The 27,974-nt window shown below is 39.8% G+C and overlaps 29 non-coding genes across 29 annotated transcripts; all 29 read right to left on the bottom strand.

Annotated features, from left to right (window-relative positions):
* Positions 1 to 382: 382 nt before the first annotated feature.
* On the bottom strand, positions 383 to 455 carry trnav-aac (transfer RNA valine (anticodon AAC)). The gene has a single exon. It is a non-coding gene; the product is annotated as a tRNA-Val (tRNA).
* Positions 456 to 3,048: 2,593 nt separating this feature from the next.
* On the bottom strand, positions 3,049 to 3,121 carry trnav-uac (transfer RNA valine (anticodon UAC)). Its single transcript has one exon. It is a non-coding gene; the product is annotated as a tRNA-Val (tRNA).
* Positions 3,122 to 4,651: 1,530 nt separating this feature from the next.
* Positions 4,652 to 4,724, bottom strand: trnav-cac (transfer RNA valine (anticodon CAC)). The gene has a single exon. It is a non-coding gene; the product is annotated as a tRNA-Val (tRNA).
* A 997-nt stretch (positions 4,725 to 5,721) lies between these two features.
* Positions 5,722 to 5,794, bottom strand: trnav-uac (transfer RNA valine (anticodon UAC)). Its single transcript has one exon. It is a non-coding gene; the product is annotated as a tRNA-Val (tRNA).
* Positions 5,795 to 6,789: 995 nt separating this feature from the next.
* Positions 6,790 to 6,862, bottom strand: trnav-uac (transfer RNA valine (anticodon UAC)). The gene has a single exon. It is a non-coding gene; the product is annotated as a tRNA-Val (tRNA).
* A 1,530-nt stretch (positions 6,863 to 8,392) lies between these two features.
* On the bottom strand, positions 8,393 to 8,465 carry trnav-cac (transfer RNA valine (anticodon CAC)). Its single transcript has one exon. It is a non-coding gene; the product is annotated as a tRNA-Val (tRNA).
* Positions 8,466 to 9,462: 997 nt separating this feature from the next.
* trnav-uac (transfer RNA valine (anticodon UAC)) lies at positions 9,463 to 9,535 on the bottom strand. Its single transcript has one exon. It is a non-coding gene; the product is annotated as a tRNA-Val (tRNA).
* Positions 9,536 to 10,531: 996 nt separating this feature from the next.
* On the bottom strand, positions 10,532 to 10,604 carry trnav-aac (transfer RNA valine (anticodon AAC)). Its single transcript has one exon. It is a non-coding gene; the product is annotated as a tRNA-Val (tRNA).
* Positions 10,605 to 11,066: 462 nt separating this feature from the next.
* On the bottom strand, positions 11,067 to 11,139 carry trnav-cac (transfer RNA valine (anticodon CAC)). Its single transcript has one exon. It is a non-coding gene; the product is annotated as a tRNA-Val (tRNA).
* Positions 11,140 to 11,600: 461 nt separating this feature from the next.
* On the bottom strand, positions 11,601 to 11,673 carry trnav-cac (transfer RNA valine (anticodon CAC)). Its single transcript has one exon. It is a non-coding gene; the product is annotated as a tRNA-Val (tRNA).
* A 996-nt stretch (positions 11,674 to 12,669) lies between these two features.
* On the bottom strand, positions 12,670 to 12,742 carry trnav-aac (transfer RNA valine (anticodon AAC)). The gene has a single exon. It is a non-coding gene; the product is annotated as a tRNA-Val (tRNA).
* A 462-nt stretch (positions 12,743 to 13,204) lies between these two features.
* trnav-cac (transfer RNA valine (anticodon CAC)) lies at positions 13,205 to 13,277 on the bottom strand. Its single transcript has one exon. It is a non-coding gene; the product is annotated as a tRNA-Val (tRNA).
* A 461-nt stretch (positions 13,278 to 13,738) lies between these two features.
* Positions 13,739 to 13,811, bottom strand: trnav-cac (transfer RNA valine (anticodon CAC)). Its single transcript has one exon. It is a non-coding gene; the product is annotated as a tRNA-Val (tRNA).
* A 996-nt stretch (positions 13,812 to 14,807) lies between these two features.
* Positions 14,808 to 14,880, bottom strand: trnav-aac (transfer RNA valine (anticodon AAC)). Its single transcript has one exon. It is a non-coding gene; the product is annotated as a tRNA-Val (tRNA).
* Positions 14,881 to 15,343: 463 nt separating this feature from the next.
* Positions 15,344 to 15,416, bottom strand: trnav-cac (transfer RNA valine (anticodon CAC)). The gene has a single exon. It is a non-coding gene; the product is annotated as a tRNA-Val (tRNA).
* Positions 15,417 to 16,946: 1,530 nt separating this feature from the next.
* Positions 16,947 to 17,019, bottom strand: trnav-uac (transfer RNA valine (anticodon UAC)). The gene has a single exon. It is a non-coding gene; the product is annotated as a tRNA-Val (tRNA).
* A 460-nt stretch (positions 17,020 to 17,479) lies between these two features.
* trnaa-ugc (transfer RNA alanine (anticodon UGC)) lies at positions 17,480 to 17,552 on the bottom strand. Its single transcript has one exon. It is a non-coding gene; the product is annotated as a tRNA-Ala (tRNA).
* A 462-nt stretch (positions 17,553 to 18,014) lies between these two features.
* trnav-aac (transfer RNA valine (anticodon AAC)) lies at positions 18,015 to 18,087 on the bottom strand. The gene has a single exon. It is a non-coding gene; the product is annotated as a tRNA-Val (tRNA).
* Positions 18,088 to 18,549: 462 nt separating this feature from the next.
* On the bottom strand, positions 18,550 to 18,622 carry trnav-cac (transfer RNA valine (anticodon CAC)). The gene has a single exon. It is a non-coding gene; the product is annotated as a tRNA-Val (tRNA).
* A 463-nt stretch (positions 18,623 to 19,085) lies between these two features.
* Positions 19,086 to 19,158, bottom strand: trnav-uac (transfer RNA valine (anticodon UAC)). Its single transcript has one exon. It is a non-coding gene; the product is annotated as a tRNA-Val (tRNA).
* Positions 19,159 to 20,151: 993 nt separating this feature from the next.
* Positions 20,152 to 20,224, bottom strand: trnav-uac (transfer RNA valine (anticodon UAC)). The gene has a single exon. It is a non-coding gene; the product is annotated as a tRNA-Val (tRNA).
* Positions 20,225 to 20,687: 463 nt separating this feature from the next.
* On the bottom strand, positions 20,688 to 20,760 carry trnav-uac (transfer RNA valine (anticodon UAC)). The gene has a single exon. It is a non-coding gene; the product is annotated as a tRNA-Val (tRNA).
* Positions 20,761 to 21,753: 993 nt separating this feature from the next.
* On the bottom strand, positions 21,754 to 21,826 carry trnav-uac (transfer RNA valine (anticodon UAC)). The gene has a single exon. It is a non-coding gene; the product is annotated as a tRNA-Val (tRNA).
* A 1,530-nt stretch (positions 21,827 to 23,356) lies between these two features.
* trnav-uac (transfer RNA valine (anticodon UAC)) lies at positions 23,357 to 23,429 on the bottom strand. The gene has a single exon. It is a non-coding gene; the product is annotated as a tRNA-Val (tRNA).
* A 462-nt stretch (positions 23,430 to 23,891) lies between these two features.
* On the bottom strand, positions 23,892 to 23,964 carry trnav-aac (transfer RNA valine (anticodon AAC)). Its single transcript has one exon. It is a non-coding gene; the product is annotated as a tRNA-Val (tRNA).
* A 460-nt stretch (positions 23,965 to 24,424) lies between these two features.
* Positions 24,425 to 24,497, bottom strand: trnav-uac (transfer RNA valine (anticodon UAC)). Its single transcript has one exon. It is a non-coding gene; the product is annotated as a tRNA-Val (tRNA).
* Positions 24,498 to 24,960: 463 nt separating this feature from the next.
* Positions 24,961 to 25,033, bottom strand: trnav-uac (transfer RNA valine (anticodon UAC)). The gene has a single exon. It is a non-coding gene; the product is annotated as a tRNA-Val (tRNA).
* A 993-nt stretch (positions 25,034 to 26,026) lies between these two features.
* Positions 26,027 to 26,099, bottom strand: trnav-uac (transfer RNA valine (anticodon UAC)). The gene has a single exon. It is a non-coding gene; the product is annotated as a tRNA-Val (tRNA).
* Positions 26,100 to 27,629: 1,530 nt separating this feature from the next.
* trnav-uac (transfer RNA valine (anticodon UAC)) lies at positions 27,630 to 27,702 on the bottom strand. The gene has a single exon. It is a non-coding gene; the product is annotated as a tRNA-Val (tRNA).
* Between the last annotated feature and the right edge of the window lie 272 nt (positions 27,703 to 27,974).

The following is a 27,974-nucleotide window of genomic DNA, read 5'->3' as shown; positions in this document are numbered from 1 at the left end:
CAGTTCAAATGTGAAACCAATGGGATGCTTCCACCCAGTGCCAAATCAGGGACCTTTCTCCTGTGAGGCAAATGATATCATCACCCTAATTTGGAAACAGCTGACTGTTGTTTCACTATGAAAGCGCCACAAACAAAGTAGTTGGGTAGTTTCGAAAACTAACAAAAGGCAGAATATGATCAGCTAGAAGGTGACACCAGTTGTTATTGTTAGAAACCTGGTATCGAATCGGTGACCTTTCTAGTTTGAGGTGAATGCAAAAACCACTACAGTGTAGAAACAGCTGACTACTGCAACAATGTGAACGAGCCAAACTCAAAGTAGTTAGTTTCGAATTGCTGGAAAAAAGGGTGTTTTTTTAACTCAAAAAGTGTATTCAGAATGTTTCCACCTGGTTTCGAACCAGGGACCTATCGCGTGTTAGGCGAGTGTGATAACCACTACACTATGGAAACAGCTGATATGTCAAAAATATGAAAGAGCCACAGACAAATTTATCAGGTAGTTAAGAATCGTTCCGAAAAACTCATTTTTTCAGTTCAAATGTGAAACCAATGGGATGCTTCCACCCAGTGCCAAATCAGGGACCTTTCTCCTGTGAGGCAAATGATATCATCACCCTAATTTGGAAACAGCTGACTGTTGTTTGACTATGAAAGCGCCACAAACAAAGTAGTTGGGTAGTTTCGAAAACTAACAAAAGGCAGAATATGATCAGCTAGAAGGTGACACCAGTTGTTATTGTTAGAAACCTGGTATCGAATCGGTGACCTTTCTAGTTTGAGATGAATGTGAAAACCACTACAGTGTAGAAACAGCTGACTACTGCAACAATGTGAAAGAGCCAAACCCAAAGTAGTTAGTTTCGAATTGCTGTAAAAAAGGGTGTTTTTTAAATCAAAAAGGGTATTCAGAATGTTTCCACCTGGTTTCGAACCAGGGACCTATTGCGTGTTAGACGAGTGTGATAACCACTACACTATGGAAACAGCTGATATGTCAAAAATATGTAAGAGACACAGACAAATTGATCAGGTAGTTAAGAATCGGTCCGAAAAACTCATTTTTTCAGTTCAAATGTGAAACCAATGGGATGCTTCCACCCTGTGCCAAATCAGGGACCTTTCTCCTGTGAGGCAAATGATATCATCACCCTACTTTGGAAACAGCTGACTGTTGTTTCACTATGAAAGCGCCACAAACAAAGTAGTTGGGTAGTTTCGAAAACTAACAAAAGGCAGAATATGATCAGCTAGAAGGTGACACCAGTCGTTATTGTTGCAACTTGGTATCGAATCGGTGACCTTTTTAGTTTAAGGTAAATGTGTTAACCACTACAATCTAGAAACAGCTGACTGCTGCAACAATATGAAAGAGCCAAAGTCAAAGTAGTTAGTTTCGAATTGCTGTAAAAAAGGGTGTTTTTTTAAATCATAAGGGTATTCAGATTGTTTCCACCTGGTTTCGAACCAGGGACCTATCGCGTGTAAGGCGATCGTGATAACCACTACACTATGTAAACAGCTGATATGTCAAAAATATGAAAGAGCCACAGACAAATTTATCAGGTAGTTAAGAATCGTTCCGAAAAACTCATTTTTTCAGTTCAAATGTGAAACCAATGGGATGCTTCCACCCAGTGCCAAATCAGGGACCTTTCTCCTGTGAGGCAAATGATATCATCACCCTAATTTGGAAACAGCTGACTGTTGTTTGACTATGAAAGCGCCACAAACAAAGTAGTTGGGTAGTTTCGAAAACTAACAAAAGGCAGAATATGATCAGCTAGAAGGTGACACCAGTTGTTATTGTTAGAAACCTGGTATCGAATCGGTGACCTTTCTAGTTTGAGATGAATGTGAAAACCACTACAGTGTAGAAACAGCTGACTACTGCAACAATGTGAAAGAGCCAAACCCAAAGTAGTTAGTTTCGAATTGCTGTAAAAAAGGGTGTTTTTTAAATCAAAAAGGGTATTCAGAATGTTTCCACCTGGTTTCGAACCAGGGACCTATTGCGTGTTAGACGAGTGTGATAACCACTACACTATGGAAACAGCTGATATGTCAAAAATATGTAAGAGACACAGACAAATTGATCAGGTAGTTAAGAATCGGTCCGAAAAACTCATTTTTTCAGTTCAAATGTGAAACCAATGGGATGCTTCCACCCTGTGCCAAATCAGGGACCTTTCTCCTGTGAGGCAAATGATATCATCACCCTACTTTGGAAACAGCTGACTGTTGTTTCACTATGAAAGCGCCACAAACAAAGTAGTTGGGTAGTTTCGAAAACTAACAAAAGGCAGAATATGATCAGCTAGAAGGTGACACCAGTCGTTATTGTTGCAACTTGGTATCGAATCGGTGACCTTTTTAGTTTAAGGTAAATGTGTTAACCACTACAGTGTAGAAACAGCTGACTGCTGCAACAATATGAAAGAGCCAAACTCAAAGTAGTTAGTTTCGAATCGCTGTAAAAAAGGGTGTTTTTTTAAATCATAAGGGTATTCAGATTGTTTCCACCTGGTTTCGAACCAGGGACCTATCGCGTGTAAGGCGATCGTGATAACCACTACACTATGTAAACAGCTGATATGTCAAAAATATGAAAGAGCCACAGACAAATTGATCAGGTAGTTAAGAATCGTTCCGAAAAACTCATTTTTTCAGTTCAAATGTGAAACCAATGGGATGCTTCCACCCAGTGCCAAATCAGGGACCTTTCTCCTGTGAGGCAAATGATATCATCACCCTAATTTGGAAACAGCTGACTGTTGTTTCACTATGAAAGCGCCACAAACAAAGTAGTTGGGTAGTTTCGAAAACTAACAAAAGGCAGAATATGATCAGCTAGAAGGTGACACCAGTCGTTATTGTTGCAACTTGGTATCGAATCGGTGACCTTTTTAGTTTAAGGTAAATGTGTTAACCACTACAGTGTAGAAACAGCTGACTGCTGCAACAATATGAAAGAGCCAAACTCAAAGTAGTTAGTTTCGAATCGCTGTAAAAAGGGGGTTTTTTTAAATCATGAGGGTATTCAGATTGTTTCCACCTGGTTTCGAACCAGGGACCTATCGCGTGTAAGGCAATCGTGATAACCACTACACTATGGAAACAGCTGATATGTCAAATATATGAAAGAGCCACAGACAAATTGATCAGGTAGTTAAGAATCGTTCCGAAAAACTCATTTTTTCAGTTCAAATGTGAAACCAATGGGATGCTTCCACCCAGTGCCAAATCAGGGACCTTTCTCCTGTGAGGCAAATGATATAATCACCCTAATTTGGAAACAGCTGACTGTTGTTTCACTATGAAAGCGCCACAAACAAAGTAGTTGGGTAGTTTCGAAAACTAACAAAAGGCAGAATATGATCAGCTAGAAGGTGACACCAGTTGTTATTGTTAGAAACCTAGTATCGAATCGGTGACCTTTCTAGTTTGAGGTGAATGCAAAAACCACTACAGTGTAGAAACAGCTGACTACTGCAACAATGTGAACGAGCCAAACTCAAAGTAGTTAGTTTCGAATTGCTGTAAAAAATGGTGTTTTTTTAAATCAAAAAGGGTATTCAGAATGTTTCCACCTGGTTTCGAACCAGGGACCTATCGCGTGTGAGGCGAGCGTGATAACTATTACACTATCGAAACAGCTGATATGTCAAAAATATGAAAGAGCGACAGACAAATTGATCAGGTAGTTAAGAATCGTTCCGAAAAACTCATTTTTTCAGTTCAAATGTGAAACCAATGGGATGCTTCCACCCAGTGCCAAATCAGGGACCTTTCTCCTGTGAGGCAAATGATATCATCACCCTAATTTGGAAACAGCTGACTGTTGTTTCACTATGAAAGCGCCACAAACAAAGTAGTTGGGTAGTTTCGAAAACTAACAAAAGGCAGAATATGATCAGCTAGAAGGTGACACCAGTTGTTATTGTTAGAAACCTGGTATCGAATCGGTGACCTTTCTAGTTTGAGGTGAATGTGAAAACCACTACAGTGTAGAAGCAGCTGACTACTGCAACAATGTGAAAGAGCCAAACTCAAAGTAGTTAGTTTCGAATCGCTGTAAAAAAGGGTGTTTTTTTAAATCATAAGGGTATTCAGATTGTTTCCACCTGGTTTCGAACCAGGGACCTATCGCGTGTAAGGCGATCGTGATAACCACTACACTATGTAAACAGCTGATATGTCAAAAATATGAAAGAGCCACAGACAAATTGATCAGGTAGTTAAGAATCGTTCCGAAAAAATCATTTTTTCAGTTCAAATGTGAAACCAATGGGATGCTTCCACCCAGTGCCAAATCAGGGACCTTTCTCCTGTGAGGCAAATGATATCATCACCCTAATTTGGAAACAGCTGACTGTTGTTTCACTATGAAAGCGCCACAAACAAAGTAGTTGGGTAGTTTCGAAAACTAACAAAAGGCAGAATATGATCAGCTAGAAGGTGACACCAGTGGTTATTGTTGCAACCTGGTATCGAATCGGTGACCTTTCTAGTTTAAGGTGAATGTGATAACCACTACAGTGTAGAAACAGCTGACTGCTGCAACAATATCAAAGAGCCAGACTCAAAATAGTTAATTTCGAATCGCTGTAAAAAGGGAGTTTTTTTTAAATAAAAAAGGGTATTCAGAAAGTTTCCACCTGGTTTCGAACCAGGGACCTATCGCGTGTGAGGCGATCGTGATAACCACTACACTATGGAAACTGCTGATATGTCAAAAATATGAAAGAGCCACAGACAAATTGATCAGGTAGTTAAGAATCGTTCCGAAAAACTCATTTTTTTCAGTTCAAATGTGAAACCAATGGGATGCTTCCACCCAGTGCCAAATCAGGGACCTTTCTCCTGTGAGGCAAATGATATCATCACCCTAATTTGGAAACAGCTGACTGTTGTTTCACTATGAAAGCGCCACAAACAAAGTAGTTGGGTAGTTTCGAAAACTAACAAAAGGCAGAATATGATCAGCTAGAAAGTGACACCAGTTGTTATTGTTAGAAACCTGGTATCGAATCGGTGACCTTTCTAGTTTGAGGTGAATGCAAAAACCACTACAGTGTAGAAACAGCTGACTACTGCAACAATGTGAAAGAGCCAAAGTCAAAGTAGTTAGTTTCGAATTGCTGTAAAAAAGGGTGTTTTTTTTAACTCAAAGAGTGTATTCAGAATGTTTCCTCCTGGTTTCAAACCAGGGACCTATCGCGTGTTAGGCGAGTGTGATAACCACTACACTATGGAAACAGCTGATATGTCAAAAATATGAAAGAGCCACAGACAAATTGATCAGGTAGTTAAGAATCGTTCCGAAAAACTCATTTTTTCAGTTCAAATGTGAAACCAATGGGATGCTTCCACCCAGTGCCAAATCAGGGACCTTTCTCCTGTGAGGCAAATGTGATCATCACCCTAATTGGGAAACAGCTGACTGTTGTTTCACTATGAAAGCGCCACAAACAAAGTAGTTGGGTAGTTTCGAAAACTAACAAAAGGCAGAATATGATCAGCTAGAAGGTGACACCAGTCGTTATTGTTGCAACTTGGTATCGAATCGGTGACCTTTTTAGTTTAAGGTAAATGTGTTAACCACTACAGTGTAGAAACAGCTGACTGCTGCAACAATATGAAAGAGCCAAACTCAAAGTAGTTAGTTTCGAATCGCTGTAAAAAAGGGTGTTTTTTTAAATCATAAGGGTATTCAGATTGTTTCCACCTGGTTTCGAACCAGGGACCTATCGCGTGTAAGGCGATTGTGATAACCACTACACTATGGAAACAGCTGATATGTCAAAAATATGAAAGAGCCACAGACAAATTGATCAGGTAGTTAAGAATCGTTCCGAAAAAGTCATTTTTTCAGTTCAAATGTGAAACCAATGGGATGCTTCCACCCAGTGCCAAATCAGGGACCTTTCTCCTGTGAGGCAAATGATATCATCACCCTAATTTGGAAACAGCTGACTGTTGTTTCACTATGAAAGCGCCACAAACAAAGTAGTTGGGTAGTTTCGAAAACTAACAAAAGGCAGAATATGATCAGCTAGAAAGTGACACCAGTTGTTATTGTTAGAAACCTGGTATCGAATCGGTGACCTTTCTAGTTTGAGGTGAATGCAAAAACCACTACAGTGTAGAAACAGCTGACTACTGCAACAATGTGAAAGAGCCAAAGTCAAAGTAGTTAGTTTCGAATTGCTGTAAAAAAGGGTGTTTTTTTTAACTCAAAGAGTGTATTCAGAATGTTTCCTCCTGGTTTCGAACCAGGGACCTATCGCGTGTTAGGCGAGTGCGATAACCACTACACTATGGAAACAGCTGATATGTCAAAAATATGAAAGAGCCACAGACAAATGGATCAGGTAGTTAAGAATCGTTCCGAAAAACTCATTTTTTCAGTTCAAATGTGAAACCAATGGGATGCTTCCACCCAGTGCCAAATCAGGGACCTTTCTCCTGTGAGGCAAATGTGATCATCACCCTAATTGGGAAACAGCTGACTGTTGTTTCACTATGAAAGCGCCACAAACAAAGTAGTTGGGTAGTTTCGAAAACTAACAAAAGGCAGAATATGATCAGCTAGAAGGTGACACCAGTCGTTATTGTTGCAACTTGGTATCGAATCGGTGACCTTTTTAGTTTAAGGTAAATGTGTTAACCACTACAGTGTAGAAACAGCTGACTGCTGCAACAATATGAAAGAGCCAAACTCAAAGTAGTTAGTTTCGAATCGCTGTAAAAAGGGGGTTTTTTTAAATCATGAGGGTATTCAGATTGTTTCCACCTGGTTTCGAACCAGGGACCTATCGCGTGTAAGGCAATCGTGATAACCACTACACTATGGAAACAGCTGATATGTCAAAAATATGAAAGAGCCACAGACAAATTGATCAGGTAGTTAAGAATCGTTCCGAAAAACTCATTTTTTCAGTTCAAATGTGAAACCAATGGGATGCTTCCACCCAGTGCCAAATCAGGGACCTTTCTCCTGTGAGGCAAATGATATAATCACCCTAATTTGGAAACAGCTGACTGTTGTTTCACTATGAAAGCGCCACAAACAAAGTAGTTGGGTAGTTTCGAAAACTAACAAAAGGCAGAATATGATCAGCTAGAAGGTGACACCAGTTGTTATTGTTAGAAACCTAGTATCGAATCGGTGACCTTTCTAGTTTGAGGTGAATGCAAAAACCACTACAGTGTAGAAACAGCTGACTACTGCAACAATGTGAACGAGCCAAACTCAAAGTAGTTAGTTTCGAATTGCTGTAAAAAATGGTGTTTTTTTAAATCAAAAAGGGTATTCAGAATGTTTCCACCTGGTTTCGAACCAGGGACCTATCGCGTGTGAGGCGAGCGTGATAACTATTACACTATCGAAACAGCTGATATGTCAAAAATATGAAAGAGCGACAGACAAATTGATCAGGTAGTTAAGAATCGTTCCGAAAAACTCATTTTTTCAGTTCAAATGTGAAACCAATGGGATGCTTCCACCCAGTGCCAAATCAGGGACCTTTCTCCTGTGAGGCAAATGATATCATCACCCTAATTTGGAAACAGCTGACTGTTGTTTCACTATGAAAGCGCCACAAACAAAGTAGTTGGGTAGTTTCGAAAACTAACAAAAGGCAGAATATGATCAGCTAGAAGGTGACACCAGTTGTTATTGTTAGAAACCTGGTATCGAATCGGTGACCTTTCTAGTTTGAGGTGAATGTGAAAACCACTACAGTGTAGAAGCAGCTGACTACTGCAACAATGTGAAAGAGCCAAACTCAAAGTAGTTAGTTTCGAATCGCTGTAAAAAAGGGTGTTTTTTTAAATCATAAGGGTATTCAGATTGTTTCCACCTGGTTTCGAACCAGGGACCTATCGCGTGTAAGGCGATCGTGATAACCACTACACTATGTAAACAGCTGATATGTCAAAAATATGAAAGAGCCACAGACAAATTGATCAGGTAGTTAAGAATCGTTCCGAAAAACTCATTTTTTCAGTTCAAATGTGAAACCAATGGGATGCTTCCACCCAGTGCCAAATCAGGGACCTTTCTCCTGTGAGGCAAATGATATCATCACCCTAATTTGGAAACAGCTGACTGTTGTTTCACTATGAAAGCGCCACAAACAAAGTAGTTGGGTAGTTTCGAAAACTAACAAAAGGCAGAATATGATCAGCTAGAAGGTGACACCAGTGGTTATTGTTGCAACCTGGTATCGAATCGGTGACCTTTCTAGTTTAAGGTGAATGTGATAACCACTACAGTGTAGAAACAGCTGACTGCTGCAACAATATCAAAGAGCCAGACTCAAAATAGTTAATTTCGAATCGCTGTAAAAAGGGAGTTTTTTTTAAATAAAAAAGGGTATTCAGAAAGTTTCCACCTGGTTTCGAACCAGGGACCTATCGCGTGTGAGGCGATCGTGATAACCACTACACTATGGAAACTGCTGAAATGTCAAAAATATGAAAGAGCCACAGACAAATTGATCAGGTAGTTAAGAATCGTTCCGAAAAACTCATTTTTTTCAGTTCAAATGTGAAACCAATGGGATGCTTCCACCCAGTGCCAAATCAGGGACCTTTCTCCTGTGAGGCAAATGATATCATCACCCTAATTTGGAAACAGCTGACTGTTGTTTCACTATGAAAGCGCCACAAACAAAGTAGTTGGGTAGTTTCGAAAACTAACAAAAGGCAGAATATGATCAGCTAGAAAGTGACACCAGTTGTTATTGTTAGAAACCTGGTATCGAATCGGTGACCTTTCTAGTTTGAGGTGAATGCAAAAACCACTACAGTGTAGAAACAGCTGACTACTGCAACAATGTGAAAGAGCCAAAGTCAAAGTAGTTAGTTTCGAATTGCTGTAAAAAAGGGTGTTTTTTTTAACTCAAAGAGTGTATTCAGAATGTTTCCTCCTGGTTTCAAACCAGGGACCTATCGCGTGTTAGGCGAGTGTGATAACCACTACACTATGGAAACAGCTGATATGTCAAAAATATGAAAGAGCCACAGACAAATTGATCAGGTAGTTAAGAATCGTTCCGAAAAACTCATTTTTTCAGTTCAAATGTGAAACCAATGGGATGCTTCCACCCAGTGCCAAATCAGGGACCTTTCTCCTGTGAGGCAAATGTGATCATCACCCTAATTGGGAAACAGCTGACTGTTGTTTCACTATGAAAGCGCCACAAACAAAGTAGTTGGGTAGTTTCGAAAACTAACAAAAGGCAGAATATGATCAGCTAGAAGGTGACACCAGTCGTTATTGTTGCAACTTGGTATCGAATCGGTGACCTTTTTAGTTTAAGGTAAATGTGTTAACCACTACAGTGTAGAAACAGCTGACTGCTGCAACAATATGAAAGAGCCAAACTCAAAGTAGTTAGTTTCGAATCGCTGTAAAAAAGGGTGTTTTTTTAAATCATAAGGGTATTCAGATTGTTTCCACCTGGTTTCGAACCAGGGACCTATCGCGTGTAAGGCGATTGTGATAACCACTACACTATGGAAACAGCTGATATGTCAAAAATATGAAAGAGCCACAGACAAATTGATCAGGTAGTTAAGAATCGTTCCGAAAAAGTCATTTTTTCAGTTCAAATGTGAAACCAATGGGATGCTTCCACCCAGTGCCAAATCAGGGACCTTTCTCCTGTGAGGCAAATGATATCATCACCCTAATTTGGAAACAGCTGACTGTTGTTTCACTATGAAAGCGCCACAAACAAAGTAGTTGGGTAGTTTCGAAAACTAACAAAAGGCAGAATATGATCAGCTAGAAAGTGACACCAGTTGTTATTGTTAGAAACCTGGTATCGAATCGGTGACCTTTCTAGTTTGAGGTGAATGCAAAAACCACTACAGTGTAGAAACAGCTGACTACTGCAACAACGTGAAAGAGCCAAAGTCAAAGTAGTTAGTTTCGAATTGCTGTAAAAAAGGGTGTTTTTTTTAACTCAAAGAGTGTATTCAGAATGTTTCCTCCTGGTTTCGAACCAGGGACCTATCGCGTGTTAGGCGAGTGCGATAACCACTACACTATGGAAACAGCTGATATGTCAAAAATATGAAAGAGCCACAGACAAATGGATCAGGTAGTTAAGAATCGTTCCGAAAAACTCATTTTTTCAGTTCAAATGTGAAACCAATGGGATGCTTCCACCCAGTGCCAAATCAGGGACCTTTCTCCTGTGAGGCAAATGTGATCATCACCCTAATTGGGAAACAGCTGACTGTTGTTTCACTATGAAAGCGCCACAAACAAAGTAGTTGGGTAGTTTCGAAAACTAACAAAAGGCAGAATATGATCAGCTAGAAGGTGACACCAGTCGTTATTGTTGCAACTTGGTATCGAATCGGTGACCTTTTTAGTTTAAGGTAAATGTGTTAACCACTACAGTGTAGAAACAGCTGACTGCTGCAACAATATGAAAGAGCCAAACTCAAAGTAGTTAGTTTCGAATCGCTGTAAAAAAGGGTGTTTTTTTAAATCATAAGGGTATTCAGATTGTTTCCACCTGGTTTCGAACCAGGGACCTATCGCGTGTTAGGCGAGTGTGATAACCACTACACTATGGAAACAGCTGATATGTCAAAAATATGAAAGAGCCACAGACAAATTTATCAGGTAGTTAAGAATCGTTCCGAAAAACTCATTTTTTCGGTTCAAATGTGAAACCAATGGGATGCTTCCACCCTGTGCCAAATCAGGGACCTTTCTCCTGTGAGGCAAATGATATCATCACCCTACTTTGGAAACAGCTGACTGTTGTTTCACTATGAAAGCGCCACAAACAAAGTAGTTGGGTAGTTTCGAAAACTAACAAAAGGCAGAATATGATCAGCTAGAAGGTGACACCAGTTGTTATTGTTAGAAACCTGGTATCGAATCGGTGACCTTTCTAGTTTGAGGTGAATGTGAAAACCACTACAGTGTAGAAGCAGCTGACTACTGCAACAATGTGAAAGAGCCAAACTCAAAGTAGTTAGTTTCGAATTGCTGTAAAAAAGGGTGTTTTTTTAAATCAAAAAGGGTATTCAGAATGTTTCCACCTGGTTTCGAACCAGTGACCTATCGCGTGTGAGGCGATCGTGATAACCACTACACTATGGAAACAGCTGATATGTCAAAAATATGAAAGAGCCACAGACAAATTGATCAGGTACTTAAGAATCGTTCCGAAAAACTCATTTTTTAGTTCAAATGTGAAACCAATGGGATGCTTCCACCCAGTGCCAAATCAGGGACCTTTCTCCTGTGAGGCAAATTATATCATCACCCTAATTTGGAATCAGCTGACTGTTGTTTCACTATGAAAGCGCCACAAACAAAGTAGTTAGGTAGTTTCGAAAACTAACAAAAGGCAGAATATGATCAGCTAGAAGGTGACACCAGTGGTTATTGTTGCAACTTGGTATCGAATCGGTGACCTTTCTAGTTTAAGGTAAATGTGTTAACCACTACAGTGTAGAAACAGCTGACTGCTGCAACAATATGAAAGAGCCAAACTCAAAATAGTTAATTTCGAATCGCTGTAAAAAAGGGAGTTTTTATTAAATAAAAAAGGGTATTCAGAATGTTTCCACCTGGTTTCGAACCAGGGACCTATCGCGTGTGAGGCGATCGTGACAACCACTACACTATGGAAACTGCTGATATGTCAAAAATATGAAAGAGCCACAGACAAATTGATCAGGTAGTTAAGAATCGTTCCGAAAAACTCATTTTTTCAGTTCAAATGTGAAACCAATGGGATGCTTCCACCCAGTGCCAAATCAGGGACCTTTCTCCTGTGAGGCAAATGATATCATCACCCTAATTTGGAAACAGCTGACTGTTGTTTCACTATGAAAGCGCCACAAACAAAGTAGTTGGGTAGTTTCGAAAACTAACAAAAGGCAGAATATGATCAGCTAGAAAGTGACACCAGTTGTTATTGTTAGAAACCTAGTATCGAATCGGTGACCTTTCTAGTTTGAGGTGAATGCAAAAACCACTACACTGTAGAAACAGCTGACTACTGCAACAATGTGAAAGAGCCAAACTCAAAGTAGTTAGTTTCGAATTGCTGTAAAAAAGGGTGTTTTTTTTAACTCAAAAAGTGTATTCAGAATATTTCCACCTGGTTTCGAACCAGGGACCTATCGCGTGTTAGGCAAGTGCGATAACCACTACACTATGGAAACAGCTGATATGTCAAAAATATGAAAGAGCCACAGACAAATTGATCAGGTAGTTAAGAATCGTTCCGAAAAACTCATTTTTTCAGTTCAAATGTGAAACCAATGGGATGCTTCCACCCAGTGCCAAATCAGGGACCTTTCTCCTGTGAGGCAAATGTGATCATCACCCTAATTGGGAAACAGCTGACTGTTGTTTCACTATGAAAGCGCCACAAACAAAGTAGTTGGGTAGTTTTGAAAACTAACAAAAGGCAGAATATGATCAGCTAGAAGGTGACACCAGTCGTTATTGTTGCAACTTGGTATCGAATCGGTGACCTTTTTAGTTTAAGGTAAATGTGTTAACCACTACAGTGTAGAAACAGCTGACTGCTGCAACAATATGAAAGAGCCAAACTCAAAGTAGTTAGTTTCGAATCGCTGTAAAAAAGGGTGTTTTTTTAAATCATAAGGGTATTCAGATTGTTTCCACCTGGTTTCGAACCAGGGACCTATCGCGTGTTAGGCGAGTGTGATAACCACTACACTATGGAAACAGCTGATATGTCAAAAATATGAAAGAGCCACAGACAAATTTATCAGGTAGTTAAGAATCGTTCCGAAAAACTCATTTTTTCGGTTCAAATGTGAAACCAATGGGATGCTTCCACCCTGTGCCAAATCAGGGACCTTTCTCCTGTGAGGCAAATGATATCATCACCCTACTTTGGAAACAGCTGACTGTTGTTTCACTATGAAAGCGCCACAAACAAAGTAGTTGGGTAGTTTCGAAAACTAACAAAAGGCAGAATATGATCAGCTAGAAGGTGACACCAGTTGTTATTGTTAGAAACCTGGTATCGAATCGGTGACCTTTCTAGTTTGAGGTGAATGTGAAAACCACTACAGTGTAGAAGCAGCTGACTACTGCAACAATGTGAAAGAGCCAAACTCAAAGTAGTTAGTTTCGAATTGCTGTAAAAAAGGGTGTTTTTTTAAATCAAAAAGGGTATTCAGAATGTTTCCACCTGGTTTCGAACCAGTGACCTATCGCGTGTGAGGCGATCGTGATAACCACTACACTATGGAAACAGCTGATATGTCAAAAATATGAAAGAGCCACAGACAAATTGATCAGGTACTTAAGAATCGTTCCGAAAAACTCATTTTTTAGTTCAAATGTGAAACCAATGGGATGCTTCCACCCAGTGCCAAATCAGGGACCTTTCTCCTGTGAGGCAAATTATATCATCACCCTAATTTGGAATCAGCTGACTGTTGTTTCACTATGAAAGCGCCACAAACAAAGTAGTTAGGTAGTTTCGAAAACTAACAAAAGGCAGAATATGATCAGCTAGAAGGTGACACCAGTGGTTATTGTTGCAACTTGGTATCGAATCGGTGACCTTTCTAGTTTAAGGTAAATGTGTTAACCACTACAGTGTAGAAACAGCTGACTGCTGCAACAATATGAAAGAGCCAAACTCAAAATAGTTAATTTCGAATCGCTGTAAAAAAGGGAGTTTTTATTAAATAAAAAAGGGTATTCAGAATGTTTCCACCTGGTTTCGAACCAGGGACCTATCGCGTGTGAGGCGATCGTGACAACCACTACACTATGGAAACTGCTGATATGTCAAAAATATGAAAGAGCCACAGACAAATTGATCAGGTAGTTAAGAATCGTTCCGAAAAACTCATTTTTTCAGTTCAAATGTGAAACCAATGGGATGCTTCCACCCAGTGCCAAATCAGGGACCTTTCTCCTGTGAGGCAAATGATATCATCACCCTAATTTGGAAACAGCTGACTGTTGTTTCACTATGAAAGCGCCACAAACAAAGTAGTTGGGTAGTTTCGAAAACTAACAAAAGGCAGAATATGATCAGCTAGAAAGTGACACCAGTTGTTATTGTTAGAAACCTAGTATCGAATCGGTGACCTTTCTAGTTTGAGGTGAATGCAAAAACCACTACACTGTAGAAACAGCTGACTACTGCAACAATGTGAAAGAGCCAAACTCAAAGTAGTTAGTTTCGAATTGCTGTAAAAAAGGGTGTTTTTTTTAACTCAAAAAGTGTATTCAGAATATTTCCACCTGGTTTCGAACCAGGGACCTATCGCGTGTTAGGCAAGTGCGATAACCACTACACTATGGAAACAGCTGATATGTCAAAAATATGAAAGAGCCACAGACAAATTGATCAGGTAGTTAAGAATCGTTCCGAAAAACTCATTTTTTCAGTTCAAATGTGAAACCAATGGGATGCTTCCACCCAGTGCCAAATCAGGGACCTTTCTCCTGTGAGGCAAATGTGATCATCACCCTAATTGGGAAACAGCTGACTGTTGTTTCACTATGAAAGCGCCACAAACAAAGTAGTTGGGTAGTTTTGAAAACTAACAAAAGGCAGAATATGATCAGCTAGAAGGTGACACCAGTCGTTATTGTTGCAACTTGGTATCGAATCGGTGACCTTTTTAGTTTAAGGTAAATGTGTTAACCACTACAGTGTAGAAACAGCTGACTGCTGCAACAATATGAAAGAGCCAAACTCAAAGTAGTTAGTTTCGAATCGCTGTAAAAAAGGGTGTTTTTTTAAATCATAAGGGTATTCAGATTGTTTCCACCTGGTTTCGAACCAGGGACCTATCGCGTGTTAGGCGAGTGTGATAACCACTACACTATGGAAACAGCTGATATGTCAAAAATATGAAAGAGCCACAGACAAATTTATCAGGTAGTTAAGAATCGTTCCGAAAAACTCATTTTTTCGGTTCAAATGTGAAACCAATGGGATGCTTCCACCCTGTGCCAAATCAGGGACCTTTCTCCTGTGAGGCAAATGATATCATCACCCTACTTTGGAAACAGCTGACTGTTGTTTCACTATGAAAGCGCCACAAACAAAGTAGTTGGGTAGTTTCGAAAACTAACAAAAGGCAGAATATGATCAGCTAGAAGGTGACACCAGTTGTTATTGTTAGAAACCTGGTATCGAATCGGTGACCTTTCTAGTTTAAGGTGAATGTGATAACCACTACAGTGTAGAAACAGCTGACTGCTGCAACAATATGAAAGAGCCAAACTCAAAATATTTAATTTCGAATCGCTGTAAAAAAGGGAGTTTTTTTTAAATAATAAAGGGTATTCAGAATGTTTCCACCTGGTTTCGAACCAGGGACCTATCGCGTGTGAGGCGATCGTGATAACCACTACACTATGGAAACTGCTGATATGTCAAAAATATGAAAGAGCCACAGACAAATTGATCAGGTAGTTAAGAATCGTTCCGAAAAACTCATTTTTTCAGTTCAAATGTGAAACCAATGGGATGCTTCCACCCAGTGCCAAATCAGGGACCTTTCTCCTGTGAGGCAAATGATATCATCACCCTAATTTGGAAACAGCTGACTGTTGTTTCACTATGAAAGCGCCACAAACAAAGTAGTTGGGTAGTTTCGAAAACTAACAAAAGGCAGAATATGATCAGCTAGAAAGTGACACCAGTTGTTATTGTTAGAAACCTAGTATCGAATCGGTGACCTTTCTAGTTTGAGGTGAATGCAAAAACCACTACACTGTAGAAACAGCTGACTACTGGAACAATGTGAAAGAGCCAAACTCAAAGTAGTTAGTTTCGAATTGCTGTAAAAAAGGGTGTTTTTTTTAACTCAAAAAGTGTATTCAGAATATTTCCACCTGGTTTCGAACCAGGGACCTATCGCGTGTTAGGCAAGTGCGATAACCACTACACTATGGAAACAGCTGATATGTCAAAAATATGAAAGAGCCACAGACAAATTGATCAGGTAGTTAAGAATCGTTCCGAAAAACTCATTTTTTCAGTTCAAATGTGAAACCAATGGGATGCTTCCACCCAGTGCCAAATCAGGGACCTTTCTCCTGTGAGGCAAATGTGATCATCACCCTAATTGGGAAACAGCTGACTGTTGTTTCACTATGAAAGCGCCACAAACAAAGTAGTTGGGTAGTTTTGAAAACTAACAAAAGGCAGAATATGATCAGCTAGAAGGTGACACCAGTCGTTATTGTTGCAACTTGGTATCGAATCGGTGACCTTTCTAGTTTAAGGTAAATGTGTTAACCACTACAGTGTAGAAACAGCTGACTGCTGCAACAATATGAAAGAGCCAAACTCAAAGTAGTTAGTTTCGAATCGCTGTAAAAAAGGGTGTTTTTTTAAATCATAAGGGTATTCAGATTGTTTCCACCTGGTTTCGAACCAGGGACCTATTGCGTGTAAGGCGACCGTGATAATCACTACACTATGGAAACAGCTGATATGTCAAAAATATGAAAGAGCCACAGACAAATTGATCAGGTAGTTAAGAATCGTTCCGAAAAACTCATTTTTTTCAGTTCAAATCTGAAACCAATGGGATGCTTCCACCCAGTGCCAAATCAGGGACCTTTCTCCTGTGAGGCAAATGATATCATCACCCTAATTTGGAAACCGCTGACTGTTGTTTCACTATGAAAGCGCCACAAACAAAGTAGTTGGGTAGTTTCGAAAACTAACAAAAGGCAGAATATGATCAGCTAGAAGGTGACACCAGTCGTTATTGTTGCAACTTGGTATCGAATCGGTGACCTTTCTAGTTTAAGGTAAATGTGCTAACCACTACAGTGTAGAAACAGCTGACTGCTGCAACAATATGAAAGAGCCAAACTCAAAGTAGTTAGTTTCGAATCGCTGTAAAAAAGGGTGTTTTTTTAAATCATAAGGGTATTCAGATTGTTTCCACCTGGTCTCGAACCAGGGATCTATCGCGTGTAAGGCGATCGTGATAACCACTACACTATGGAAACAGCTGATATGTCAAAAATATGAAAGAGCCACAGACAAATTGATCAGGTAGTTAAGAATCGTTCCGAAAAACTCATTTTTTCAGTTCAAATGTGAAACCAATGGGATGCTTCCACCCAGTGCCAAATCAGGGACCTTTCTCCTGTGAGGCAAATGATATCATCACCCTAATTTGGAAACAGCTGACTGTTGTTTCACTATGAAAGCGCCACAAACAAAGTAGTTGGGTAGTTTCGAAAACAAACAAAAGGCAGAATATGATCAGCTAGAAGGTGACACCAGTCGTTATTGTTGCAACTTGGTATCGAATCGGTGACCTTTCTAGTTTAAGGTAAATGTGTTAACCACTACAGTGTAGAAACAGCTGACTGCTGCAACAATATGAAAGAGCCAAACTCAAAGTAGTTAGTTTCGAATCGCTGTAAAAAAGGGTGTTTTTTTAAATCATAAGGGTATTCAGATTGTTTCCACCTGGTTTCGAACCAGGGACCTATTGCGTGCAAGGCGACCGTGATAACCACTACACTATGGAAACAGCTGATATGTCAAAAATATGAAAGAGCCACAGACAAATTGATCAGGTAGTTAAGAATCGTTCCGAAAAACTCATTTTTTCAGTTCAAATGTGAAACCAATGGGATGCTTCCACCCAGTGCCAAATCAGGGACCTTTCTCCTGTGAGGCAAATGATATCATCACCCTAATTTGGAAACAACTGACTGTTGTTTCACTATGAAAGCGCCACAAACAAAGTAGTTGGGTAGTTTCGAAAACTAACAAAAGGCAGAATATGATCAGCTAGAAGGTGACACCAGTTGTTATTGTTAGAAACCTGGTATCGAATCGGTGACCTTTCTAGTTTGAGGTGAATGCAAAAACCACTACAGTGTAGAAACAGCTGACTACTGCAACAATGTGAACGAGCCAAACTCAAAGTAGTTAGTTTCGAATTGCTGGAAAAAAGGGTGTTTTTTTAACTCAAAAAGTGTATTCAGAATGTTTCCACCTGGTTTCGAACCAGGGACCTATCGCGTGTTAGGCGAGTGTGATAACCACTACACTATGGAAACAGCTGATATGTCAAAAATATGAAAGGGCCACAGACAAATTTATCAGGTAGTTAAGAATCGTTCCGAAAAACTCATTTTTTCGGTTCAAATGTGAAACCAATGGGATGCTTCCACCCTGTGCCAAATCAGGGACCTTTCTCCTGTGAGGCAAATGATATCATCACCCTACTTTGGAAACAGCTGACTGTTGTTTCACTATGAAAGCGCCACAAACAAAGTAGTTGGGTAGTTTCGAAAACTAACAAAAGGCAGAATATGATCAGCTAGAAGGTGACACCAGTTGTTATTGTTAGAAACCTGGTATCGAATCGGTGACCTTTCTAGTTTGAGGTGAATGTGAAAACCACTACAGTGTAGAAGCAGCTGACTACTGCAACAATGTGAAAGAGCCAAACTCAAAGTAGTTAGTTTCGAATTGCTGTAAAAAAGGGTGTTTTTTTAAATCAAAAAGGGTATTTAGAATGTTTCCACCTGGTTTCGAACCAGTGACCTATCGCGTGTGAGGCGATCGTGATAACCACTACACTATGGAAACAGCTGATATGTCAAGAATATGAAAGAGCCACAGACAAATTGATCAGGTACTTAAGAATCGTTCCGAAAAACTCATTTTTTCAGTTCAAATGTGAAACCAATGGGATGCTTCCACCCAGTGCCAAATCAGGGACCTTTCTCCTGTGAGGCAAATGATATCATCACCCTAATTTGGAAACAGCTGACTGTTGTTTCACTATGAAAGCGCCACAAACAAAGTAGTTGGGTAGTTTCGAAAACTAACAAAAGGCAGAATATGATCAGCTAGAAAGTGACACCAGTTGTTATTGTTAGAAACCTAGTATCGAATCGGTGACCTTTCTAGTTTGAGGTGAATGCAAAAACCACTACAGTGTAGAAACAGCTGACTACTGCAACAATGTGAAAGAGCCAAACTCAAAGTAGTTAGTTTCGAATTGCTGTAAAAAAGGGTGTTTTTTTTAACTCAAAAAGTGTATTCAGAATATTTCCACCTGGTTTCGAACCAGGGACCTATCGCGTGTAAGGCGATCGTGATAACCACTACACTATGGAAACAGCTGATATGTCAAAAATATGAAAGAGCCACAGACAAATTGATCAGGTAGTTAAGAATCGTTCCGAAAAACTCATTTTTTCAGTTCAAATGTGAAACCAATGGGATGCTTCCACCCAGTGCCAAATCAGGGACCTTTCTCCTGTGAGGCAAATGATATCATCACCCTAATTTGGAAACAGCTGACTGTTGTTTCACTATGAAAGCGCCACAAACAAAGTAGTTGGGTAGTTTCGAAAACAAACAAAAGGCAGAATATGATCAGCTAGAAGGTGACACCAGTCGTTATTGTTGCAACTTGGTATCGAATCGGTGACCTTTCTAGTTTAAGGTAAATGTGTTAACCACTACAGTGTAGAAACAGCTGACTGCTGCAACAATATGAAAGAGCCAAACTCAAAGTAGTTAGTTTCGAATCGCTGTAAAAAAGGGTGTTTTTTTAAATCATAAGGGTATTCAGATTGTTTCCAACTGGTTTCGAACCAGGGACCTATTGGGTGTAAGGCGACCGTGATAACCACTACACTATGGAAACAGCTGATATGTCAAAAATATGAAAGAGCCACAGACAAATTGATCAGGTAGTTAAGAATCGTTCCGAAAAACTCATTTTTTCAGTTCAAATGTGAAACCAATGGGATGCTTCCACCCAGTGCCAAATCAGGGACCTTTCTCCTGTGAGGCAAATGATATCATCACCCTAATTTGGAAACAGCTGACTGTTGTTTCACTATGAAAGCGCCACAAACAAAGTAGTTGGGTAGTTTCGAAAACTAACAAAAGGCAGAATATGATCAGCTAGAAGGTGACACCAGTCGTTATTGTTGCAACTTGGTATCGAATCGGTGACCTTTCTAGTTTAAGGTAAATGTGTTAACCACTACAGTGTAGAAACAGCTGACTGCTGCAACAATATGAAAGAGCCAAACTCAAAGTAGTTAGTTTCGAATCGCTGTAAAAAAGGGTGTTTTTTTAAATCATAAGGGTATTCAGATTGTTTCCACCTGGTTTCGAACCAGGGACCTATCGCGTGTAAGGCGATCGTGATAACCACTACACTATGGAAACAGCTGATATGTCAAAAATATGAAAGAGCCACAGACAAATTGATCAGGTAGTTAAGAATCGTTCCGAAAAACTCATTTTTTCAGTTCAAATGTGAAACCAATGGGATGCTTCCACCCAGTGCCAAATCAGGGACCTTTCTCCTGTGAGGCAAATGATATCATCACCCTAATTTGGAAACAGCTGACTGTTGTTTCACTATGAAAGCGCCACAAACAAAGTAGTTGGGTAGTTTCGAAAACTAACAAAAGGCAGAATATGATCAGCTAGAAAGTGACACCAGTTGTTATTGTTAGAAACCTAGTATCGAATCGGTGACCTTTCTAGTTTGAGGTGAATGCAAAAACCACTACAGTGTAGAAACAGCTGACTACTGCAACAATGTGAAAGAGCCAAACTCAAAGTAGTTAGTTTCGAATTGCTGTAAAAAAGGGTGTTTTTTTTAACTCAAAAAGTGTATTCAGAATATTTCCACCTGGTTTCGAACCAGGGACCTATCGCGTGTAAGGCGATCGTGATAACCACTACACTATGGAAACAGCTGATATGTCAAAAATATGAAAGAGCCACAGACAAATTGATCAGGTAGTTAAGAATCGTTCCGAAAAACTCATTTTTTCAGTTCAATTGTGAAACCAATGGGATGCTTCCACCCAGTGCCAAATCAGGGACCTTTCTCCTGTGAGGCAAATGATATCATCACCCTAATTTGGAAACAGCTGACTGTTGTTTCACTATGAAAGCGCCACAAACAAAGTAGTTGGGTAGTTTCGAAAACAAACAAAAGGCAGAATATGATCAGCTAGAAGGTGACACCAGTCGTTATTGTTGCAACTTGGTATCGAATCGGTGACCTTTCTAGTTTAAGGTAAATGTGTTAACCACTACAGTGTAGAAACAGCTGACTGCTGCAACAATATGAAAGAGCCAAACTCAAAGTAGTTAGTTTCGAATCGCTGTAAAAAAGGGTGTTTTTTTAAATCATAAGGGTATTCAGATTGTTTCCAACTGGTTTCGAACCAGGGACCTATTGCGTGTAAGGCGACCGTGATAACCACTACACTATGGAAACAGCTGATATGTCAAAAATATGAAAGAGCCACAGACAAATTGATCAGGTAGTTAAGAATCGTTCCGAAAAACTCATTTTTTCAGTTCAAATGTGAAACCAATGGGATGCTTCCACCCAGTGCCAAATCAGGGACCTTTCTCCTGTGAGGCAAATGATATCATCACCCTAATTTGGAAACAGCTGACTGTTGTTTCACTATGAAAGCGCCACAAACAAAGTAGTTGGGTAGTTTCGAAAACTAACAAAAGGCAGAATATGATCAGCTAGAAGGTGACACCAGTCGTTATTGTTGCAACTTGGTATCGAATCGGTGACCTTTCTAGTTTAAGGTAAATGTGTTAACCACTACAGTGTAGAAACAGCTGACTGCTGCAACAATATGAAAGAGCCAAACTCAAAGTAGTTAGTTTCGAATCGCTGTAAAAAAGGGTGTTTTTTTAAATCATAAGGGTATTCAGATTGTTTCCACCTGGTTTCGAACCAGGGACCTATCGCGTGTAAGGCGATCGTGATAACCACTACACTATGGAAACAGCTGATATGTCAAAAATATGAAAGAGCCACAGACAAATTGATCAGGTAGTTAAGAATCGTTCCGAAAAACTCATTTTTTCAGTTCAAATGTGAAACCAATGGGATGCTTCCACCCAGTGCCAAATCAGGGACCTTTCTCCTGTGAGGCAAATGATATCATCACCCTAATTTGGAAACAGCTGACTGTTGTTTCACTATGAAAGCGCCACAAACAAAGTAGTTGGGTAGTTTCGAAAACTAACAAAAGGCAGAATATGATCAGCTAGAAGGTGACACCAGTTGTTATTGTTAGAAACCTGGTATCGAATCGGTGACCTTTCTAGTTTGAGGTGAATGTGAAAACCACTACAGTGTAGAAGCAGCTGACTACTGCAACAATGTGAAAGAGCCAAACTCAAAGTAGTTAGTTTCGAATTGCTGTAAAAAAGGGTGTTTTTTTTAACTCAAAAAGTGTATTCAGAATATTTCCACCTGGTTTCGAACAAGGGACCTATCGCGTGTTAGGCAAGTGCGATAACCACTACACTATGGAAACAGCTGATATGTCAAAAATATGAAAGAGCCACAGACAAATTGATCAGGTAGTTAAGAATCGTTCCGAAAAACTCATTTTTTCAGTTCAAATGTGAAACCAATGGGATGCTTCCACCCAGTGCCAAATCAGGGACCTTTCTCCTGTGAGGCAAATGTGATCATCACCCTAATTGGGAAACAGCTGACTGTTGTTTCACTATGAAAGCGCCACAAACAAAGTAGTTGGGTAGTTTTGAAAACTAACAAAAGGCAGAATATGATCAGCTAGAAGGTGACACCAGTCGTTATTGTTGCAACTTGGTATCGAATCGGTGACCTTTCTAGTTTAAGGTAAATGTGTTAACCACTACAGTGTAGAAACAGCTGACTGCTGCAACAATATGAAAGAGCCAAACTCAAAGTAGTTAGTTTCGAATCGCTGTAAAAAAGGGTGTTTTTTTAAATCATAAGGGTATTCAGATTGTTTCCACCTGGTTTCGAACCAGGAACCTATTGCGTGTAAGGCGACCGTGATAACCACTACACTATGGAAACAGCTGATATGTCAAAAATATGAAAGAGCCACAGACAAATTGATCAGGTAGTTAAGAATCGTTCCGAAAAACTCATTTTTTTCAGTTCAAATGTGAAACCAATGGGATGCTTCCACCCAGTGCCAAATCAGGGACCTTTCTCCTGTGAGGCAAATGATATCATCACCCTAATTTGGAAACAGCTGACTGTTGTTTCACTATGAAAGCGCCACAAACAAAGTAGTTGGGTAGTTTCGAAAACTAACAAAAGGCAGAATATGATCAGCTAGAAGGTGACACCAGTCGTTATTGTTGCAACTTAGTATCGAATCGGTGACCTTTCTAGTTTAAGGTAAATGTGCTAACCACTACAGTGTAGAAACAGCTGACTGCTGCAACAATATGAAAGAGCCAAACTCAAAGTAGTTAGTTTCGAATCGCTGTAAAAAAGGGTGTTTTTTTAAATCATAAGGGTATTCAGATTGTTTCCACCTGGTCTCGAACCAGGGATCTATCGCGTGTAAGGCGATCGTGATAACCACTACACTATGGAAACAGCTGATATGTCAAAAATATGAAAGAGCCACAGACAAATTGATCAGGTAGTTAAGAATCGTTCCGAAAAACTCATTTTTTCAGTTCAAATGTGAAACCAATGGGATGCTTCCACCCAGTGCCAAATCAGGGACCTTTCTCCTGTGAGGCAAATGATATCATCACCCTAATTTGGAAACAACTGACTGTTGTTTCACTATGAAAGCGCCACAAACAAAGTAGTTGGGTAGTTTCGAAAACTAACAAAAGGCAGAATATGATCAGCTAGAAGGTGACACCAGTTGTTATTGTTAGAAACCTGGTATCGAATCGGTGACCTTTCTAGTTTGAGGTGAATGCAAAAACCACTACAGTGTAGAAACAGCTGACTACTGCAACAATGTGAACGAGCCAAACTCAAAGTAGTTAGTTTCGAATTGCTGGAAAAAAGGGTGTTTTTTTAACTCAAAAAGTGTATTCAGAATGTTTCCACCTGGTTTCGAACCAGGGACCTATCGCGTGTTAGGCGAGTGTGATAACCACTACACTATGGAAACAGCTGATATGTCAAAAATATGAAAGGGCCACAGACAAATTTATCAGGTAGTTAAGAATCGTTCCGAAAAACTCATTTTTTCGGTTCAAATGTGAAACCAATGGGATGCTTCCACCCTGTGCCAAATCAGGGACCTTTCTCCTGTGAGGCAAATGATATCATCACCCTACTTTGGAAACAGCTGACTGTTGTTTCACTATGAAAGCGCCACAAACAAAGTAGTTGGGTAGTTTCGAAAACTAACAAAAGGCAGAATATGATCAGCTAGAAGGTGACACCAGTCGTTATTGTTGCAACTTGGTATCGAATCGGTGACCTTTCTAGTTTAAGGTAAATGTGTTAACCACTACAGTGTAGAAACAGCTGACTGCTGCAACAATATGAAAGAGCCAAACTCAAAGTAGTTAGTTTCGAATCGCTGTAAAAAAGGGTGTTTTTTTAAATCATAAGGGTATTCAGATTGTTTCCACCTGGTTTCGAACCAGGGACCTATCGCGTGTAAGGCGATCGTGATAACCACTACACTATGGAAACAGCTGATATGTCAAAAATATGAAAGAGCCACAGACAAATTGATCAGGTAGTTAAGAATCGTTCCGAAAAACTCATTTTTTCAGTTCAAATGTGAAACCAATGGGATGCTTCCACCCAGTGCCAAATCAGGGACCTTTCTCCTGTGAGGCAAATGATATCATCACCCTAATTTGGAAACAGCTGACTGTTGTTTCACTATGAAAGCGCCACAAACAAAGTAGTTGGGTAGTTTCGAAAACTAACAAAAGGCAGAATATGATCAGCTAGAAAGTGACACCAGTTGTTATTGTTAGAAACCTAGTATCGAATCGGTGACCTTTCTAGTTTGAGGTGAATGCAAAAACCACTACAGTGTAGAAACAGCTGACTACTGCAACAATGTGAAAGAGCCAAACTCAAAGTAGTTAGTTTCGAATTGCTGTAAAAAAGGGTGTTTTTTTTAACTCAAAAAGTGTATTCAGAATATTTCCACCTGGTTTCGAACCAGGGACCTATCGCGTGTAAGGCGATCGTGATAACCACTACACTATGGAAACAGCTGATATGTCAAAAATATGAAAGAGCCACAGACAAATTGATCAGGTAGTTAAGAATCGTTCCGAAAAACTCATTTTTTCAGTTCAAATGTGAAACCAATGGGATGCTTCCACCCAGTGCCAAATCAGGGACCTTTCTCCTGTGAGGCAAATGATATCATCACCCTAATTTGGAAACAGCTGACTGTTGTTTCACTATGAAAGCGCCACAAACAAAGTAGTTGGGTAGTTTCGAAAACAAACAAAAGGCAGAATATGATCAGCTAGAAGGTGACACCAGTCGTTATTGTTGCAACTTGGTATCGAATCGGTGACCTTTCTAGTTTAAGGTAAATGTGTTAACCACTACAGTGTAGAAACAGCTGACTGCTGCAACAATATGAAAGAGCCAAACTCAAAGTAGTTAGTTTCGAATCGCTGTAAAAAAGGGTGTTTTTTTAAATCATAAGGGTATTCAGATTGTTTCCAACTGGTTTCGAACCAGGGACCTATTGCGTGTAAGGCGACCGTGATAACCACTACACTATGGAAACAGCTGATATGTCAAAAATATGAAAGAGCCACAGACAAATTGATCAGGTAGTTAAGAATCGTTCCGAAAAACTCATTTTTTCAGTTCAAATGTGAAACCAATGGGATGCTTCCACCCAGTGCCAAATCAGGGACCTTTCTCCTGTGAGGCAAATGATATCATCACCCTAATTTGGAAACAGCTGACTGTTGTTTCACTATGAAAGCGCCACAAACAAAGTAGTTGGGTAGTTTCGAAAACTAACAAAAGGCAGAATATGATCAGCTAGAAGGTGACACCAGTCGTTATTGTTGCAACTTGGTATCGAATCGGTGACCTTTCTAGTTTAAGGTAAATGTGTTAACCACTACAGTGTAGAAACAGCTGACTGCTGCAACAATATGAAAGAGCCAAACTCAAAGTAGTTAGTTTCGAATCGCTGTAAAAAAGGGTGTTTTTTTAAATCATAAGGGTATTCAGATTGTTTCCACCTGGTTTCGAACCAGGGACCTATCGCGTGTAAGGCGATCGTGATAACCACTACACTATGGAAACAGCTGATATGTCAAAAATATGAAAGAGCCACAGACAAATTGATCAGGTAGTTAAGAATCGTTCCGAAAAACTCATTTTTTCAGTTCAAATGTGAAACCAATGGGATGCTTCCACCCAGTGCCAAATCAGGGACCTTTCTCCTGTGAGGCAAATGATATCATCACCCTAATTTGGAAACAGCTGACTGTTGTTTCACTATGAAAGCGCCACAAACAAAGTAGTTGGGTAGTTTCGAAAACTAACAAAAGGCAGAATATGATCAGCTAGAAGGTGACACCAGTTGTTATTGTTAGAAACCTGGTATCGAATCGGTGACCTTTCTAGTTTGAGGTGAATGTGAAAACCACTACAGTGTAGAAGCAGCTGACTACTGCAACAATGTGAAAGAGCCAAACTCAAAGTAGTTAGTTTCGAATTGCTGTAAAAAAGGGTGTTTTTTTTAACTCAAAAAGTGTATTCAGAATATTTCCACCTGGTTTCGAACAAGGGACCTATCGCGTGTTAGGCAAGTGCGATAACCACTACACTATGGAAACAGCTGATATGTCAAAAATATGAAAGAGCCACAGACAAATTGATCAGGTAGTTAAGAATCGTTCCGAAAAACTCATTTTTTCAGTTCAAATGTGAAACCAATGGGATGCTTCCACCCAGTGCCAAATCAGGGACCTTTCTCCTGTGAGGCAAATGTGATCATCACCCTAATTGGGAAACAGCTGACTGTTGTTTCACTATGAAAGCGCCACAAACAAAGTAGTTGGGTAGTTTTGAAAACTAACAAAAGGCAGAATATGATCAGCTAGAAGGTGACACCAGTCGTTATTGTTGCAACTTGGTATCGAATCGGTGACCTTTCTAGTTTAAGGTAAATGTGTTAACCACTACAGTGTAGAAACAGCTGACTGCTGCAACAATATGAAAGAGCCAAACTCAAAGTAGTTAGTTTCGAATCGCTGTAAAAAAGGGTGTTTTTTTAAATCATAAGGGTATTCAGATTGTTTCCACCTGGTTTCGAACCAGGAACCTATTGCGTGTAAGGCGACCGTGATAACCACTACACTATGGAAACAGCTGATATGTCAAAAATATGAAAGAGCCACAGACAAATTGATCAGGTAGTTAAGAATCGTTCCGAAAAACTCATTTTTTTCAGTTCAAATGTGAAACCAATGGGATGCTTCCACCCAGTGCCAAATCAGGGACCTTTCTCCTGTGAGGCAAATGATATCATCACCCTAATTTGGAAACAGCTGACTGTTGTTTCACTATGAAAGCGCCACAAACAAAGTAGTTGGGTAGTTTCGAAAACTAACAAAAGGCAGAATATGATCAGCTAGAAGGTGACACCAGTCGTTATTGTTGCAACTTAGTATCGAATCGGTGACCTTTCTAGTTTAAGGTAAATGTGCTAACCACTACAGTGTAGAAACAGCTGACTGCTGCAACAATATGAAAGAGCCAAACTCAAAGTAGTTAGTTTCGAATCGCTGTAAAAAAGGGTGTTTTTTTAAATCATAAGGGTATTCAGATTGTTTCCACCTGGTCTCGAACCAGGGATCTATCGCGTGTAAGGCGATCGTGATAACCACTACACTATGGAAACAGCTGATATGTCAAAAATATGAAAGAGCCACAGACAAATTGATCAGGTAGTTAAGAATCGTTCCGAAAAACTCATTTTTTCAGTTCAAATGTGAAACCAATGGGATGCTTCCACCCAGTGCCAAATCAGGGACCTTTCTCCTGTGAGGCAAATGATATCATCACCCTAATTTGGAAACAGCTGACTGTTGTTTCACTATGAAAGCGCCACAAACAAAGTAGTTGGGTAGTTTCGAAAACTAACAAAAGGCAGAATATGATCAGCTAGAAGGT

Source organism: Urocampus carinirostris, chromosome 4 (assembly GCF_059441175.1).
Source record: "Urocampus carinirostris isolate Australia breed hairy pipefish chromosome 4, RoL_Ucar_1.0, whole genome shotgun sequence".
Taxonomy (NCBI): Eukaryota; Metazoa; Chordata; class Actinopteri; order Syngnathiformes; family Syngnathidae; genus Urocampus; species Urocampus carinirostris.
This window is presented reverse-complemented; position numbering and strand designations above follow the sequence as displayed.